Source organism: Anabas testudineus, chromosome 14 (assembly GCF_900324465.2).
Source record: "Anabas testudineus chromosome 14, fAnaTes1.2, whole genome shotgun sequence".
In the NCBI taxonomy this organism is placed as follows: domain Eukaryota; kingdom Metazoa; phylum Chordata; class Actinopteri; order Anabantiformes; family Anabantidae; genus Anabas; species Anabas testudineus.
The window spans coordinates 5,008,918-5,028,237 of record NC_046623.1 but is presented as its reverse complement, the minus strand read 5'-3'; the positions used below and the strand labels follow the sequence as shown (position 1 = coordinate 5,028,237).

General features: G+C 38.6%; 1 pseudogene; it reads right to left on the bottom strand.

Moving 5' to 3' along the window:
* LOC113170913 overlaps positions 1-19,294 on the bottom strand; it is a 35,312-nt pseudogene extending 16,018 nt beyond the window's left edge.
* Positions 19,295-19,320: the final 26 nt, after the last annotated feature.

Genomic DNA, 19,320 nt, shown 5'->3' with positions numbered 1-19,320 from the left:
GTAAAGAGAAAAGAGGTCCAGATGAGATGGGATACCAGATATGAACTAGGTGAGAACCACTTTGTCTGGATTCTGAGTCGTTCTACAGAGAACATTGACCAGACTTCAAGAAATGCAGCATTAAACATAACATTAAACATATAATACACTATATTACATTACATTACCTTGGTAGATAAATTGTCCAGATATACAGATCTTAAAACAACTAACAATGTAAGTATATACAACACCTAAACTTTAAAATCTCACCACATCACTCCTTGTGATTGTGTGGGTATATTTTAAAACTGTGACTAACCATGGGTGGGATGGCAGCTGCCCGCTGGTGCAGCTGCTGGATGTTGAGTGGGGTTTGCTTGGGTGGGGGCACCAGCACAGAGCCTTGAGAGCTGAGCAATGAAGGCTTTTCCATAGAGTATATTCTACAGAGGCACAACAGGCGAAATTTTTCATTAACAGTTCTTATGTTACCAGAAAATGAGACCATGAAGACAGTGATAATGCAAAAACACACCTCTGTTCTTCATGCTCTGCTTCCACATCCTCATCAGCACTGCAGGTGGCGCTGGAGTCATTATCTGAATTGAGGTCCTTTTGCCTCTCGCCATGATCTCCCTTTTCTCCTTTCTCCTTGATCTCAGGCTCCATCTTAACCTGAACTTCTCCAGTCTTCATGTCCACATCCTGAGGTTCAGTTTTGGGATGCACAGAGCTTGCATAGGGAGCCAGCCTGGTCTTTTCCTCCTGAGGTCCAGTCTCACTCACTGGACTTTTCTCTTCCTTGACACAGAGTTCACCATATGAAGGCTCAGGAGCCTTTCCATTGCTGGCCTGAACTTTGTCCTGGTCAGAGCACTGAGCATCCCCCGCAGCATTGTCTGACCCCTTGGAGTCACCAGACTTTGACGAGTCAGCCTGAGTGGGAGATGGGGCACTTTCTGTATCAGAGCTGTTATCGCCACCTGAGGGGGTGTGAGAAAATGAATTGATACATGTCCCATAACGCACAAAAGCCACATGCCAATCAGATTACTATTTGTCATTAAGGATGCCAAATAATAACAACAATAAATAATTATTAAAATAATTTAAATGAATATAAACCTGTCATAATAATCAACATTTATTTATCATTTAAGCAAACCTTAATTACTCCGATTCTGATTCTATAAGTGATAAAGATGCAAATAATTACATATAGTATAATCTATAAGTATAAGTTTTACAATATATATTTGATATATATTACAAATGATGTACATATCTAAAGGTATCTCAGATGGCAACTTGTGGAGATACAATATGTTAAAAAGACTTAAAAACAGATTTTTTAAAAGTGATTTAAAACATGAATTCATATTTAAAAATCATCCATCTCTGCCTCTGCTGGTTTGCTATCGTGTACCGCTGCAGTTGTTGCCATAGTGATGGCAGACCAGATGGTATGTCTATGCAAAAACAATTTGCAGATGCATGAAACGTATCAAATCAAAAATTGGAGAAGCAACATTACTAAACATCTAAATTCCAAACACCACAATGATTAGTAAGTGCACTTTAATAGAGTCAACTAATGCCTCTTATGGTTATATGTACAACCATAGATTGTGTATAATGTGTACAATGCGAGATCGGAAAGCTGCAGATTACCAAGGACTCTGCAGAGCAGTTTGGGTTTCCATGAGATGAAGAAAAAGGTAAATAAAAATGACAAAACCTTGTGACCTCCTGTTGCCGCCACCATTATCTTGGTGAATTAGCATTTTTGCTAAGTACTGACATTTTCCCAGAAACATTGGACATTAAAAACTTTGATGTTTTGTTGATTAACAATGTTTAATGTTGTTTTTAAAAAACTGAGGTATTCAATACAAATCGGGCAGCTTTCTTGTAGTAGCTTTTTCATAGTTCACAACCGTCCCTATTTAATGCCAGCAAAGGACTTCTGAAGAGACGGAGGTGAGGAGATAGGCACCAATCAAACAAGTGAATCAACACTTGTGTTCAAAGAGGCTTTCTTGAGTCTTCAAAGTCGATAACTTATGCAACAGGCGCCATTTATTCAGAATTAGGTTATATCTTATCTCTTCCGCTTTCTCTAGCTTTTTTTCATGTGATCCTTGTTTTTCCTCTCATTAAAACTGCTTTCAGTAAAGAGCATGCACAATGTAATAAACTCCAATGAAATTATTACACAACACTTCAGTGAGCACTTTGGATTCCCAATTTTTTACTAATCCTTATTTCCCCTCATTCTCTTTACTTAGTACTTGGTCATTTCAGGCACAAAGCTTCATGTCTAACAAGCAAGGACAAAATTGAATACAAAAAAACCTATCAGCCTGCAGTGTGTCCTTCACCCAGGTTGCCTTAGGACTTGTACCTTAGATAAACAGGAAGAAAGGTCCAAAACAAATATGTTGGGACGTGTGTGTTTAACAATGAGCACATGGTTCCTATCAACCATCTCTCTGACCTTCACTGTCATCTGCGTTGTCTTCCTCATCATCTGGTGATGCTGTGGCTAGCCCTTCACCTTGAGACCTATCAGCACGAGCCCGTCGTGTATCCTGGGAAACCGAAAAAACACAAAGTAGCATTTTGCATTCATACACTAAAGTTCAGTGACAGTTCAATGACAGACAAGAACAAATGCAGAAAAAAATAGCCTGCCTGCTTGTGCTGCTGGAGCAGGTTGTCCAGGTTGTGACGTCGCTTGTAATTGAAATAGAAGTTCTTGCACTGGGCCTCGCTTTTGGTGCCCACCATTTTGGCAATGGCTGTCCAGTTTCGCCCATGCTCCACAAGCCCTGATGCAGGACAAAGACAGACAATTTAGAATTAAAGATTAAATGGGATGCAAAATAATAGGGATGAAATTGTAATCATGTAACCTAATGCCAAAGAATCATTTTATGCACAGTAACAAACCACAGGTATCACAGGTATAGCCAATCTCACAAATTTTGATTTAAAACAGACATTGTTTAACCGCTCTTTACCTTTGACATTAGGACTCTTGAGAGGATCTCATGTCTCATTTAGAGTTATTAAAACAGACAATTGAAAAAATCCTAGCCATGCACACAGGCTGAGCAGCTAACTCGCCCAAAACTCCAAATAGCCTGTTTTATGTTGACCACAATGGAAATTTTATTTGCATTCTATAGAAATACACCTGCTTGATATTTACTGATATTTCACAGTTATGGTACCTAGAACTTCACTTAAATGTTATAAAATTGATTTAAGCCTTACAGATGTCACGTGACAAATAATCGCAAGCAGAAAAAGCTGGTCATATGTTTAACTGAATTTCTTCATAGCCAGGACAATAAAATGAAAGATAAGAGCATAAAACAAGCAAGTTCTTTTTTCTCCTGAGTAAACTACCAAGCCTGGGATGTGTCAACCCAACACAGAGGTTTATGAAGATCAATAAGTAACTACAACTTCTAGGGGGAACTGTGTTAAATTTGTGTGCACACTAAACACAGCAAAATGCACGAGTCTTAATTAATCCGGATAAATCCCTTTATTTACTCCAGCCAGTCTATGCTTCTTGGCACTCAGAGGATACCATATAAGTGTCTATATGAACAAAGTCTAAGACCAAGCAGACTGAGAACATTTTGAAGAATTAGGAGATCAAAGTAACTTTTCAGAGGATCTGATGACTGAATAATAGATCTTGATCTTTGAGGAAGCCACAAATGCCATGCTCAACTGCTTAATGGATAGCCTTAATAGATCAGCAGTGCAGCTTAAAAAAAAAAAAAAAAAACAACTCCCTGAAAATCTTCAGTGGTCTCTGATAGCTTCCACTACCAGCAGTTTCTATTTGAGTGACCACATGTGCATGTTCATTCCTGTGTGCATGGAAGAAAAAGGCACAGTAAAGCAGCATCAAATAAACAGAAGAGGGAAAGAGAAAGACGGGAGAGTTGGGAAACAAAAGCAGAGGAGCTTTAAAACACAGAAAAATAAAAGTAGGACAGAAAGTAAGTAAGGTAATTGAATTTAATCAAAACACTACCTTTTTTAGCGACCTCCATCTCCTCCTCGGTCCAGCGAGAAGTTTCTCCAGTTTCACCAGCACCAGCTAAATCACAAAGAAGAGACACAGCCCCATTAGCACTGACAGGAAGAAAACGAGACAGAGAGAGGCTGTGAGGCAGACAAACTGACAGAAAGGGGGAGAGAGAGAGAAAGTGACAGTCCTCTCTTCAGCCGTCTTCTTCTCATGGCCATTAATCTAATAATCTGTTTACATTCAGGCTGCCGAGACCTGCTCCCTCACTTACTCTCTTGCTCTACCTCACTCTCCTCCCTTCTCTCCTCCCATGTCTTTCTCTCCCCTTCCCCAAAGCCCAGAACAGGCCCTCCTCCTCCTCTCTAATCCTGGGAGGGCCTTGATCAGTTGATTTAGTGCCAGACAGTGGAGGAGTTAAGAGCCATGCCTCCCTCTTTGGGAAATGGCCTTGGATGGAGACAAACCAACAGATAGAAGAGCCAGCCCAAAACGTCCCCACCCATTCTGCTGTCACACTGCGTATCTCATACACACTCCTCCTTTCCTCAGCTTTGCAACAAACTTCCAAACCACCCACACAAAATTCACAGAAGTACATGGTTAGTTAGTGTGGTGGGGGCTGCATGACCTCTAGCCCACTTTCCTTCATGGCACCCACTGAGACTGTGTAAACATTTGGACTAATATAGCAGCAGATGTACCCTTGACATTAACAGGAGCCTTGCCCCCACCCCACCCACCTCGAAGATGAAGAGATCAATTCTCACTGTTTCGACAGCTCCTACCAAAGGTGCCCTGGTCACACAGTCTGTGTAGTTAAACAAATGTATACTAGACCAGGAATCCTTCTCCCATGACGACGCTCACACATTTGCCCTATGCCATGTTAGGCCCCTCTAGGGTGGTCATTAATCTCTAGGTTATGAAAATAGATAAAATGTCTGCCAACAGCATAGCATCTCACCTAATGACATACATACATGCACACCCCATCCCCCATAGCTTCAAACAAGATCCTCACCATTGGGCCGCACTGAATCAGCAGCTTCCTAAACTTGTCTGGCACCACTGTAACCAGGACTGACAGATAGCTACCCTTTAACACCTGGCCCACTTATTTCTACGAAACACCATAGCTGCAGGGGTTACAACAGAGCAAGTAAACAGAGACAGAGAGAGAGAGAAAGAGAGAAAGAGAGAGAGAGAGAGAGAGAGAGAGACACACACACACACAAACACACACCAAACACAATGTAGCCACTAGGAGAGATTACAGTTGACACAATCCTACATAAACCATGATATGCCCAGAACAAGCCAGAAAGGTCAGAGGGTTGACAGAAGAGGACACCCTGTAGAAGGTTAATCAATCAATAAATAAATTAACACCTTGCATAACTAAGACTGCTGAGGAAGGCAAAGCTCAATAGACAGCAGCAGGAGGACAAATTAATGCCACAACGAGCTTAAGAAACACGGACGTGAATACCTAAAACCATGAGCTGCCATGGCCAGAGTGAATTCAAATAGTGGAAGAGTACAAGTGCGAGACTGAGTACTATGACAACGGCTCAACCAAAGCAGTGGATTGCCATGGTGACGGCCAGACTTCACAGAGCTTCCTCAGTAAAATGCAGTGCAGGACAGCATTTGATTCTTGTCAGTGTCTAAACCTAATAAACTAAAAGTTCACTTTAAAGCTAAGAAATTTAAAAATAGCTTTTTTATGTACATATTTTAAGGTGGAAAAAGTAAGTTGAGCAACATGTGTCTAAATTTGTTTATGTATCTTAAGTTTGGTGAGTGATACTTCTTTCTTACAGCTCATTACAAAAGTGAATAGACTGAATTGGACAGTGAATGACAACACTTAATTTTTCAAGAGAAATTATAAAACCTTTAGCATGATAATTTAGAAGCTAAATTAATAATAATAATAGATACTTTATTAATCCCCTTTGGGAAGTTCTTTGTGGACAGGCAGTATCTATTACACATTATTATCTTCACATATTTTGCGATGGAATGGGGTTTTTTTGCGTAACGCAACAGAGTTTTCATGTGTTGCAAAATTATATTTTCAAGGCGTCACCTTTATTAGCATCCATGTTAGCTACTGGAGTCTGGGCTTTTGCGTTCTCCTTCATGGCCTTCTGTGCTGGATCAGGTTTAGAGAGCTGCGGAGGATCTGGCAAGGCAGGCTCTGGGGCAGGGGGAGGTGCTTCCTCAGCCGCCACAGAAGCAGCCTCATTGGCCATGGAGCGTGTGGTGATCCTTCCCTTACGGCGGCCCTGGCTGTTGGCAGTCTTCCTGCCACGCGGCGTGTTTTGCTCCTTTCCGTCCTCGTCCTCCCCACCGTCACACTTGTCTTTGTCCTTGCCAATGTCCCTGTGGTTTTGGACAGGGAAAACACAGCTTTAGAGTTGGTACAGCAAATATCTATTCTCTTTTGACTCAGCAATAACAAGCCTTTTTTGCAATCAATTACACACACACACACACACACACACACACACACACACACACACACACACACACACACACACACACACACACACACACACACACACACACACACACACACACACACACACACACACACGTTAGATTTTGTCTACACCCAATTCCAAACAGACTTGTTATCAAGAGCAAGATGTCAAGTCAAGCAAAGCAAAGCAAAGCACAAAGAGATACCGATATATACTTTCCAATTCTTTTCTACAAAATAAAGCAGGAGAGGGGAATTGAAATCATTCCACCTTTGCACTAATTCTTAAGTTAATTTAATATATTTAAGACAACACAAAAAAGCTCTGTAAAATATGAATCTAAAGTCAGTTTGGAGAATTTTTCATTCCTGTTCAATGTCAATGGGTTAGCTGCATGAAGGAATGTTTTATTAACAGAACAAGCTACAGTCAAATCTCCTGTTTATAGGTTGGATACACAGTTGATATACACAGCTGTAACTGTACAGGGTCACTGGCTTTTGACAAGAGAAAAGGTTTGCAATTTTGCTTTTGCATGAAAGCATATTGGTTTTAAATAACAGCAATAAAAGAAAACAAATCACATAACTAACTGACAACATTGAAATACAGTGTAATGTATAATCTTTAACCCTTTTCCTGAAATAATCAGGTTATGGTCTACAGACAGACAGCAAGATAAGGGTAGCTTTACCTGCAGGGGCTTAATGGACTAGAGTGACCCCATAGCAAACAACTATTCATAACTCACCTAGAATCCTCCTTTTCATCTTTCTCTTCCTCGTCCTTCTTTTCCTCGTCCTCTTTTTTCTCTGACTTATCAGATTTATCCTCTTCGTTTTTGTCGTCCGACTTGTCTTCTTGTGAGGGACGCGTTATTTGCTGGAGACAAAGCATAAAGGGAAAACACTTAGCTTTTTCTCCTTGAAATACAAAATATACCACCAAGAATCCTTTGTTATTTCAATGATTCAATTCACAAGCACCACTGTGCACACACAAACAAAAGATACCACATATATTTATCAAATCTTTATGCCTGTAAAGTTATCCTTATCCTTTACTACTTCTCTCCTGACATTTACACAGATCCTGGCTGAGCCGTTCCACTCCCATTCTATCAAATAGAAATGCTCTAATGACACAGCAGTACCAGCACTGTTAAACAGACTATCATTACAAACTTGCATTCACAGCTTTAATATGTACGAACACTGCTTTCTGTGCTTCTGCGACACAAACAATTATTTTATTCTATCGTTTTCTACACATTTTACAGTATGAGCGTCTGCTAAAATGCTCTTTTACATCTTTAAAGTGACTGGGAGTTGAAATATCTTATTTTGGCGATACACTAGGTATATTTATCTCTACCTCATTACCATTGATTATGATGGATATTTCATTAAACTGTATCCTTGGAATGTTGGAATGTGCACTAGACTCAAAGCTTTTCTGAGGAAAGAAAATTATGAAGACTTACCCTTTTATACTACTCATGTACTACTACTATTACTACTACTCATGAAGCAGAATTGACCATTTTAATTCATAAAGTCTTGCCACTTTATGAATTCATAGTCAAAGTTAAGAGTGATAACTTGGGATGCTATTTTATCAGTACAGAAAAAATATGGAGACAATATCCCCTTAAATGTGCATGTCCCAGCAGATTTCCACACTAAAGTGTTTTCCTTCCTTTCATAGAGACTGTCAGAGTGGATTACAGAATAATTTGTTTGTAGGAAACTAACTGCAGTGACTCAACTAAACATCAGACTTCATGCTAACCCTACGTTAAAACAATTCAAAAGGCTGTATTAGTGGGGAGTCTTTTTTCCATGTACCTGTGAGACACTGAAATACAATCTGGGAAATCCAGTCAGAGGTACAGACTTATGTATTTAAAGCCTATTAAATGCCAAAACACAGCACAGTGGCTTGTCATTCTTAACATCTCATGGCAGTAACACTTGTGTTTTTGGTCAAAATGACCTTGAGCTACACAACAGAAATATGTGTGCATTGCAAAGTAAACTAACAGAAATGACATCAGTGCTAGAAAAGGTGAGATTTTCACAGATGACCTAAAACTGAATAAAAGGAATGTAATTAAAATTAAATGAAAATTATTTAATGTTAAATATGTGTGTGTAGTAAAGTAATGTGAAACTTAACTGACTAACTTACCAACAAGTGAACTGGAGTAGAAATTGAAGGAATTTCATGACAATCTGGGTGTACACTATCAAATTCTGATCTTGACATTGATTTTTAGTTAAACTCCACCGGTCAATCACATAATAATAAACACTAAGCAGCACCCTCCCCAAGAGTGGTCAACCAACAAAGATCGTTCAGACAGCAATGTGTGTAATCACAAGGAACCCTCAATGCAAACTTGCAATGGCTAATATCAGTGTTTAGGAGTTTACCATGGGGAGAGCATTATACAACAATGGTGTGCATGGCAGAGTTGCAGAGATGAAAATTCTCCAAAAAGAACACTGCTGCTCACTGCATGTGGACAGATTGATGTTGGAAAATGTTCTACGGACTCATAAGACTGAAGTAGAACATTTTGGCTTAAAGCGGTAGCATTATACAGTATTTGGTGATGAACACTGCATAAGAATCTTATTCCATATGTAGTGTCACTGGTGTCTGTGACTTTCTTCACTGTCGGTGGACCAAAACAGCTTGTCTTCTTCAATAAATTCTGATGTATGAATTCTAGTTTATAGTTGTACACTATAAATTACAAAATATTACAAAATAAATATTACAATATACAAATTCTACAAAAAAATGCCATGGTATCTATTGATGAACTGATGTGCCACAGAAAGTGAATCAAGTAGCAAGACAAAGACCTTAAACATACAAATTGTTCAACCAAAAAATGTTAAAGCAGAAGAAATGTGAAGCTGTGGAATGAAATTAATTACATTAACTCTAAACAAAAATGCTGTGGAAGGACCTAAAAACAGGAAGTTTATGCAAAGAAGACAACCAACGTCCCTGAGTTGAGTAGGGCTAAGATCCCTCTAAGTCAATGTGCAGGGCTTATACATAACAGTTACCAAAAATGTTTAGTCAAAGGTATTGATGCAATTGGATCAGACCAGTAAAGGAAGGCGCAGGTTCTTTTTTTAAAGGTCCAGACACCCATTCCTCTGAGAGATTTTAGAACCTTATTATCTCAGAAATACATGTGATTATTTTAAATGGTGCATCCAACAGAGGGAGGAGCTCAGGTGGCTAAGGTCCTGTTTGATGGGAGGGGACGTTAGCATCCTCCCTGATCATAGCCTTCACATATGCACATATAGCATCTTACATTCATCTTTGTAATTCTTACTGTGCAAAACGTTGATCTACTCAGTTGTTTTGCTCTGTACATACACGTTACTCCCTATTTCCTGTCTATGCGTGGAAGGGGGATCCCTCCTCTGTTGGACTTCCTGATGTTGTTGACAAGCTTTTATGATGAGGATGTGAGAACAGATGTTGTCATTGTTGGAAAGGCCACTAAAGCAAACTTGGGATTTAATTTAGGAATGGTGGGATGAATGTATGGTACTCTTTTGTTCTGTATATATCATATTGTATTTATGTAATTTGTTCTCTGACCTCTGCAAATGTGATTGAGGTTATGCCGTATTTGATGATCTTGAATGATGGAATCTGGACTGTGGCTCGTCCTCAACCCTTATTAGTCTCAATAAATCACTCACAGAGAAAAGGGGATTCACCATGACACTTATAATGAGCTATCTAACACATTGCAACAGACAGAGAAAACATAGCAAACAAAGTCTAAATTAAAAGAGAAGATAACCTTAGCATTTTAAAATAAAAACGAATAGAAGCTGAGTTCCAAAATATGGAAGAAAAAAAAGGTCCGACAGAGTGACTGAGGACAGAGCAACATTTTTTATCATCACTGCTAATGTGGTACACCACAGAATGCTTCCTCCTGCCTGTTCCATGAAAGCGCTGTGCTGGAACAAGTCTGGCTATGCCAAGCCAAACATCCCATGCTGGTACCAGATGGGGCCAAGGAATGTACTTCACTCAATGGTAAAGGCAAAAGAGAACAAAGACAGAATACATATTGAAGTTCTTGTCAACTTTCTAGAAACATGCAGTATCTCAGCCATTTTAGACTAGACCATAGCTACTCTTAGATAATAGCCATTTAAGATTATGTCTCCTGACAGAAACTATGGCCATATCCGCCAGATCTAGCCAGACACAGCCAATAATCAGAGGATTCCGCCTTCTGGGAGTGGAGTTAGATGACTGGCAAAATCAAATCTACATCTGAGAGAAAACTCAAATCAGGTGTATCCCATACACATTGTTTAAAGACTATACATCCTTTAACACAGTTAAAGGCAAAACTGGAAAATCTGATTTGTAGTTTTCGATTTGTAGGACAGTTACATTATGACACGGACCCGTGCTCTCAGCAGAAATGATATTTGTGACGGTGCCATCTCTTTTAAACTCTTACTTAGTATACTATACGTTAAAATAGCCCAATAATACAATAATACTAATAGTGGTAAGTAGTACAGTAAGATTCTGCTGGCTGCAAGATTCAAATCTGAAAGGAAGGCCTACAGTCTAAGCTCAGATTGTAGGTTAATGCTTACAACTGTTGATTTATTTCCCACCTGTAACAGTCTGCAAAACATGTTTTTGGCACTAAATAATTCAGAGACCTTCCACCCTTACATATTCTTCATTTGGGTGTTGTTCTGTGTGCATCCGAGAGATTGGGCTTGCTTTGGAGGTGGTCAGAAAACTGTGGCATTCCTGCCTCTTATCCCACACTGTGTCACGAGCATCTACACAGATGTTCTCCAAAAGTCAATGTGGTTCTGTGGTTCTTCAACATTTTAAATGAAGCTCTTTCCTGACCTGGCTTTAATATTTTCAGTTTTTATTTCTGTACTATTTTGCTGATTCACAAGGCTAATTTGATTCAGGAAATAACAGATCCACAGGTCAATCTTCCCTTTCCTACAACAAAATTTCAGCCACTTAGGAAATTTTAGGTCATATTTTTCCTGACTATCATATGTAAAATGCTTGCACTGATAATAGAAACTCACTTCTTTTTACAATTCCTAATAATAGGTTAGGCTGATATTTGTCATTTCTCTTCTAGACACGGTTGTTCAGGTAAGCACATTCTCTTCATCAATGATCACAAAATTGGCTCCAAAACAACAATATGCATGCTGATCTGGATAGTTGATCTGTTATAGTGCCAATCTGTCTAAAAAATAAATAAATTGTCAATATAGACTGATAGCTATACAAATACATTGTAGCATAATCACTAATGGAGTACACATTCTTTAGTTCTAATGTATATAAATATTATATAAAGACAGCTACTAATTATTAAGGTCATGAAATAGAAAGTTATGAAATATCACACTGAATGGTTGAATTGAATTGCTTTTGGTCTTCATTAAATCTGCAGTCCCATGCAAACATTACAATATACGATACAGATAAATTGTTAAGACTTTGCTGTTTATGGGTGGAGCTAGTAGCTGACAGATATACAGTAGTGGGATGCAGTTTTTTGTCAGAGCAGACCAGCATGAGCAAGAATGCCCTCAGACACAACCAGGAGTTAAGTCCAAGCTCTACTTCTAATGATAACAAATAAAATTGTTGCAGAGACAGTGGGTGTTGCCCACAAAGACCTACTGGAGCGTGTGTTCTGTGAGTACTAGTGTTTAATGTCTTTCTGTGTATAAAAGTGGACTCGAATTTACAAAGATCAGTAAGGATCAGTTGACATGGGGGACAAATGCTTAAATTTTTGAAGACCTTTTTTCAAATGTTATAAAGCTGTCAATGCGCCTAGCTCCTAATATACTTGGCTTTATAAAATACAATATTAAAACCAATTTCCAGATTTTCTTACACTAAAAAGGTTTATACTCCATAGTGTAACTACATATGTAAATGCATGGCTACACTGTCTTGGATTGACTGTCAAACTAAAACATGTCTGCAAATGTCCTAGTAAAACTACCCTAAAATAGCCTAGTTTGACAGCTTAGCAGCCTCACAAATAAACTTCTCCAGCAAAAAGCAACAGAAAATACAACACAGAAAAAACAAAAATAAAAAAAAAGTGTGGAACTATATAAAAGCAAAAGTATTGGCTTCAAATCTAGTGACATACCTGCAATTTCATTTGCTGGTCATAAAAAACCCTTTTGCTCTGCTGTGAGCCACAGCTTGCTGGTGTTGCACATGTGAGTTTACCCTCCAGTACTTCCATAGCGGTGGTAACGATAGCAGTAGAGGGGCAGGACAGCACCATAGCAGAGCTCCTTAGAAGGGCTGCCGGGCCACAGCACCGCTGCACATATTCCAGGAAAACGTGTCATCAGGCCGCTTAAGCCGCCCAAAGAATTGTCCATCTCACATGCACGTACTAATCTATGCAGGGTCACTCAAGGTAATCCCTGCCGTGCACTTCTCTTTGATTGGCACTCACAGCAGCACAGTGAGTTTTTTGGGCCTGTCAGATGGCTGGGCTGTACCAACTCAGCCCTTTCAGAGAGGGGTGACTTTTTCTCTCTGTCATGCTCTCTCTTCCTTTCTCTCTCTCTGAGTAACAGAAGAAAGAGGAATTGGAAAATGGAGAAAAAAATAATGAAGAAAAAAAAAAACAAAAAAAAAAAAAACAGCAAACATTCAAGCAGACAAGCTGCCAGTGCTGACTCTGTCTGGCTGAGCATTTTTTCACTCACCCGACATTCCACTTCTCCTGCCTGCTTGTATTCACTCTGTCCTCTTTCATCCCTCTCTAATGACTCACTCAAACTGCAGTTGTTAAGTCATACCACTAGCTTGGAAATCCACTACATCGCGATGTGCATTATTGCAAATAAGATAAACCTTTATCCGTCCCTCACTAGGGAAATTTGCTAATGGCAAAGGAAGAAACATTTTACGACATTCTCAACAACCACAAGATGGTTTGGAAAAACAACTGACCTCCATCTTAAAATCATGATAGAGACCATCTTTCCCCCACTTTAACATAAAAGTCAACATTGTTCAAGAGGGTGATATTAAATATCAAATGTATGCTGGACCTCATGTTCACATGATTCTACTGAGGTACTGATGGTATCAAACGCACACAGTCTTTTTAATTCAGCAAAAAACAACTTTCATTTGACCCACACAAGTGCAAAAGCTAAAAGACTAACTACAGGTCATCCATGCAGAAATTGTACACTTGTCACTTGCTAAAATCTGAACAACCATCTTTGTATATAAGATGTAACAAGTTATTATGATTTAATATAAAGAAATGGTCTAGAAACAGACTATTGTGTTACATAGTAAGTAGATGTACTCAACAGAGAGACAGAATGTTCTGTACAAGAACTATGGCATCATTAAAGTGTGGAAAAACCCAGTAAGGAGAAAACATCCACCAGAATGAGTGAAAAAAAAAAAGTAAGAAAAAAAGTAATGTCCCCCAACACAGGATTGGGAGGTGGTGCATGTTCTCGAATTGGATTTTTGTACTGAGACAACAACTATAAAAAGGCTTAAACAACAATCTGTCTACAACAACATATCTTCAAAACGACCACTTTGTACTTTGGCATGTTAGCTCACATTCCAAGTTTGACAGTGATTGCACTCTGAGGCTTTGAATGAAGAGGCAACTCCAGCTTGTCTATCTTGATACTGTGACAAATACATCTTTGTGCAGATACATGCAGCAGACATAGCAATAAGATTAAGCAGACAGACATATCTCAAGTCAATTTAACTCTTTCTACACTGGTCAATAAATATATTGAATTATTTCACTTTTTTCACACCACAACATTAAAACCACCAGGTGCTTTGGGGGCTGGTGCATTCTGACCTATGAAAATGAATAGCAACGTAGATGCTACTGTATTGCTTTTCTATATTTAAATATATATATTTAAACTTATGCCTATTGTCCTTTAATGCTTTAATGATTTTTATTCTTTCAAATAACCTAATTTCATATAATATTCAAGAGCAGTGGATTGTCAGAAAGACATCATCTTGTCAACCACACTAGGCACAAATAAAGTTTAAAGATCTACCTGGTTCCTTCCTCGTCTTCTTCCATAGTTGCGCCTCCTAACGTCTTATAGTTGTGGTTTTTCTTCGTAAGTAGTAGTATAGGACACAGTCAGCAACACACTGAAACAAGAAATTACAACATACATTAAACCTTGTACACAACAGAATGAGCAGTTCTAAAAGAGATACTAAACTATACTACTAAATACTTTATTTTAACCTTCTGGACTCATTGGTTTTAAAATCTGAGGTCCAACAGAATTTTGTGTTTCTGGCTTTGGAACAGGGATCATCATGTATCACAAAGACAACATAAACCAACATTAAATATTGTGGTTTATTCTTGTAAAAGTGACAAAATACAAGCAGTAGTTTACCTTTCTCTCTAGGTAGGAGGCAATCAGGCCAAAGTTCTTGGGGTGCTGGACAACACTACAAAGATATGCTAGCTGTATTCACATGTTAAATATATCAGTTCATAACTTTCATGAGTGGTATTAAAGTCCAATCTCATACCAGTTGACTTAGAGGGTAATCTATGTCTGAGACAAAATGTTTGCCAACAGGGTCAAATCTACTCACTTCTCCTTAAAGATCTCCTTCTCATGTTCAGTCCAAACATTCATGAACTGCCGGGCTTGTACACCTTCATTGGGTCATCATCAGGCCATTCATGTGATAAAACTTCACTCGCCGCTGCTCGGAGTGTACATCATGGAGGGATGACTGACAGCTGTCTCATCTGTTTCTCATTGTTCTGTAAACCATAAACCAGGAAAGTGACCACAGTTACTCCAAAAGTGAACAATCTCCTTGTTAAAAAAACAACCAAACATATTTAGTATGGCCTCTGATCAATCTGCTTTGAAACACCGGGAGGTACAGATTATTTAAACAAATGTAGGTGATGATCAGTCTATTTTACCAGTAACCGCGTAACAAATACATAACACGGCTGCAGTTCTTTGCAGTACTTCTTGCAGTCATTTAAACTAAATGTTACTGACTGTAGTCTGTACTTAAAGCCAACTGATATGTACTCTGGTCCAGAAAGTATCCAGCTCTCATCGATTTTTTAAAACTTAAGTGCAATGTAACTGAAACTAATTTAATTTTCATACAACACTCAATAATCCATAATGACTAGGTGAAAAAATGTTTAGTTGTTTTTTGTTTAAATTCAGACATTAAATTGTGGCATTTTGTCCCAAAGTATACAGACGTTTTGCTACTTCACTTCAAACTGTGGTCAGGTGCATACACACATGAATGCAAGTAGACATACCAAACACCAACAACAACAACGTTTTTACAAGTCATTCTTGTTTTTCTGTTTTTCTGTTTTTCTGAAAACAACTATGAAGCTGAGACTGATAATCAGCTTTTACTCCATTTACTCGTTTAGTCTTTAAACATTTACACTGGATGGTAATCAACTTTATGCTTCGCTTTCTGAAGACAAGACACCGAAAAGGGATGATGGTGCTTCGTGCTGCATTCATTTGCACTTAAACTCAGTGGAGGGTACAGGCCTGTAAAGCCAGGTCTATTGAAAATGATTAGCAGTTGTCACTGGCTCCGCTTTTCGAAGCTTTTTTGTTTGGATGGCACGTAACAGAAGTTTAGAAATCAATATGGTAGTAACCAATGAAAGGACAATTTTAGCAGCACCCTGTCAATCAGGCCTAAAACGCATGAAACAGCTTTTTACATTTTAAATTACATTTAAAAAGACTCAGCATGAGGAAAAAGATCTTCTGGTTTGACAAGACAAAAACTAATCTCTGCTCAGAACCCCAAGAGCCATGTCTAGTGAACACAAGGTCTTGCTGATTACTTGCCAACATCATTCATATGGTGTAGTACAGTGGTGGCAGCATCATGCTATCAAGGGGCTTCTCACCAGCAGGGACTGGGAGACTGCTCAGACTTGAAGGATGAATGCAGCCTAATGAATGGCACATCCAGTCATGAGCTAATCAAAACTCACACAAGAGGACTTGAAGCTGTGCTTTCTGCTTTTGTGAATAAGAGATTGAAGCTTTTAATTTTTTGTGAAGGAGAGATTTGAGCTTTAAATTTTTAATTATTATTTATTAATATCAAAACTTAGTTATGGAGAGCAGTTTCATCAAGTTTCATCCATTCTAAATTAAAACCAGAACACAATTAAGTGCAAAAAGTGAAGTGATCTGAATGCTGTAGAGATGTCATATCATACTGTACAATTTTTACATAATAAAGTGTTATTTCACAATATCAATGATATTGCAACACAATGACTTATGACACATTTAAGTTCCCCAGCTCACACAACAATATAAGCTCAAGCCCAAGCCCAACGCCAAGTGCTCTCATTGCAGCATGTCAGCCCCATTCTAGTACCTAAAAAAGAAGCGACTTCAGTGCCTGTATTACTAGTAATGCTACTTCGATATAAAAATGAATAATGCCCTTCATTTTGTTCGCGCTAATAAATAATGCTGCCTGCAAGCTGCAAATTTCACCTTTTTGAAAACACTGACATCTTTTTTGAGCAGTTATCATCTAGGTGTGCAGTTTAGCATTTACACTGTAATAATGTATATTTAAAAAAAAACCCACCTCTTGCTCAGAGAGGCCGTCGATGATTTCAGAAATCTCATGCTCACTTCTTGCAATTGTTGCAGAAAGGCCCGTTCCTCTTTGTCCCACCCTGTGGAAAGCAGGGACATATTGTATTACCAATGTTAAATGTTACAAATTTATTTAAATGTTATATTAAATTAGTTTGCTGTCACATCAACTATGTTCCATTCCTTTTCAAGAAAATACATTTTCCAGGCTCTCTTTCCATGTTCACAGTCTTTTCCAATCAAAACCAAGTCAAATTGTTAACATGAGCAACAACATAAACAGAATCATTGTACCCATTATAAATGAAAAAAGGTTTCTCTGACCAGTTATTACTTGCTTCCTCCTTAACGGTCTAGCAGCCTGCATAAACAGTGGTGACATGCAAAATCTTATTTGGGAAATTTCAATGAAAGAACAAAGCATCAGCGCCAGGAACAACCAGACGCTGGACCCTGACCCTGTCTCCTACCCTTTCCAGAGCCACACAGGCAGCCAGTGCTCTGCCAAAAGTAGGCCACTGCACACCACCTAGTGTCCTCGATTTAGGTGATAGTCGAACAGACATCCTAAAAATGGAGGAAACTACTTTAACCTCTGGGTAGGTGCAGCTCTTGATAACATTATTTTATTAAAAGAATGCGGGTCCGTATGATTTCACTATAGTTGCTCAGTTGCTGATACAGTGGATGCATCACTTCCTTATATCACAAAAAAAAAAAAGTTTACTAAATCCTGTGCAGTGATGGTAGAATCAAGTGCTGAAATAAAGGCCACTAGGGCCACTAAAGGATATATATTCCATCATAAAATTTTCTCTTCTAAAGCCAGTTTCCAGTTACATTATTTGTATTAAACAGAACAAATGCTGGGCTTTAAAGCCACAAGAGATATCTCACCATTTTTCTCTGAAACTATACCGAGATACATATACATTGTTTCAGTAACCAAGACATAGATTCATCAGAGATACTGCTTTCTTGAAGTGTAAGTCGTCGTGCAGCACCCTATAAAGCAAATAAAACACCATACAGCTTACAACATCCCCCTTTCAGTCTGCATTTGAGATGTACCTATAAATTAATAAAATAAAAGGACTGATTTCGTTTTGTCTTTTAACATGCAAACTTTGCTCTGTGAAATTCAAATGGGAAACGCACACAATTCAATTTTCAAAAAACAAAAACAAAACTGAGAAAATAATTTGCACATAAACAGATAATAGTCATTTGCAGCCATAGTCAGTATGAAAAGTTCATTTCCAGTGTAAACAAACACACAAACATTAAACACAGGGTAAGGACTGTAAAACAAATTTGTAAATTGTATCAGTGTGCTTCAGAACAATGAACCGATCACAGCCAACTGTATATTGTACTGAAAATAGAGTACATCACTGTGCTGAACCTTCAAAAGTGAAGACTGTTACCTCTGGAAGCGTTCCTGCTGCTCTCTCTGCTTGCGGATCTCAGGGAATTGCCTTTCATAGTACTCCCGTGTTCGGCTCTCCTTGGCTTTACGTCTAGGGTTGTTTTCCATTCGTTCTACCTTCTTCTCCCACGCTTCCATGAGCTGATCGTAGCGCTGGCAGATCTTCTGTTCCTGTGAAGAAACCACAGAAAAATGCATAACTTTATCAGGCGTAGGTGTCCATCTCTACAATAAGGCTCAAAGAAACTTTTTGCCAGTACTGTAAGGTGGAAGAATCCATATGAAAATTATTTTGGATATTGTGAGGGTGTTGATATTTTCAGTCCTCAAAATTCATCTGCTGCTTCTACATTGGCTTATTAATCTACTGACGGTCCAGATTAAAAGGACACTGAAATCTTATGTTGTGTATTCTCTAAGCTAAATAAAAACTATTTTGACTTCCAAAAAAGATGACTAACAATAGCAACATTTTCTGAAGAACTTTCTTTTAAAGCGAACACAAACAAAGGTAAACACAGACAAGCTGCAGAAACTTGAGAGCAGACCAGTTGAGAGAGTACATGCTGCTCGAGAACTGGCTGTGTTCATTGTGGGTTTGCATCTCATCACATTGCCTAACTCTGTGTT